The sequence below is a fragment of the Mandrillus leucophaeus genome, unplaced genomic scaffold, assembly GCF_000951045.1.
Source record: "Mandrillus leucophaeus isolate KB7577 unplaced genomic scaffold, Mleu.le_1.0 Scaffold1056, whole genome shotgun sequence".
NCBI lineage: Eukaryota > Metazoa > Chordata > Mammalia > Primates > Cercopithecidae > Mandrillus > Mandrillus leucophaeus.
The window spans coordinates 258,393-259,615 of NW_012098721.1; positions in this window are offsets into that span (position 1 = coordinate 258,393).

Here is a 1,223-nt window from a genome sequence, read left to right on the forward strand (position 1 = left end):
AGGGCCATGGTTAAAACGCAGAAACCTAGGCTCAATTCTCAAATATTCTCATATAGCAGGTCAAGGATGGGACCCAGGAGTCTGCCCTTTTAACAAGCAGCCCCCACCCCACAGTGACATAGACTCAGGGAGGCTAGGAGTTGAAAACATTAGTAAAAGGTATTGTTTATTTAAATAGTTGCATGTATATAATTTCATCCTCTCAACTAACCTTTTAAAGTAGTTGGACTGGCATTATTTTCATTTTACAGAAGAAGAAACTGAGATTGTAAAAGCAGGATGACGGTGGCAGCCCCGGATCTTACATGCAGGTAGGGCATTGGCATGGCAACCTGGCCAGAAAGCTGGAGAACTGGTTTTGTAGACACCATTGCATAGCAGATACACTATCTCACTCAGATTGGATGGAGCTTGAGGCTGCTGATGGCCTCTCCCAAGCTCCCACACCTCCCAAGGTCCTTGGCCCTATTCCATTAAGAGGCTTGCCCAACTTCTCTCAGTCACTGTGAGGCAGAGTTAGAACCAGAGCCAGAACTCCTAGTCTAGTTCTCTAACCATTACTACCACACATTGACACTACGTTTGTTTTTGGAAATACAATATCTGTCTGACTTTATGCTATCTTTTTAGTTAACACTCTGCCTTATTTACCCTTAGTAAATATAGAAAAGTAATGTCTTCTTCAAAAGTAAGGTATTTAATCAAGGCTTAGGGAACTTTTTTCCTAAACGTTTACTTTGCCTACCCTAGAAGGGGTCACTAACCAATATTATCGTTATTAAAGTAATAGCATTAATAAAAGACCAACTTTTCTGATCTTTCACTCTGTGCCAGGTAGTATGCTAAACCCCTTTACAAATAGTATGTCTAATCCTTACATCAGCACAATCAGAAAAATGTCATAGCTTCATTTTAAAGATGAGGAACTGAGACTCAGCGAGACCAAATAACTTAAATTCACATGGCTCGCTAACATACATAGAGTCATCATTTAAAACCGGGTCTCTGGGATTCTAACTTCCTGATATTTCCTGTGTATCACTCCACCTCCTTGTGTTAGTAGACATTATTCTAATGATCAGAGCGACTGAACTTGTCTTTTATATATATATATAACATACCTAATACGTAAATGTCTGTCCACTAAACTGCATATTCCCCGAGGACAGCATGTCTTATTCATTTTTGGATTTCGCGTACCTAACAAAGTGCCTGGCACATAG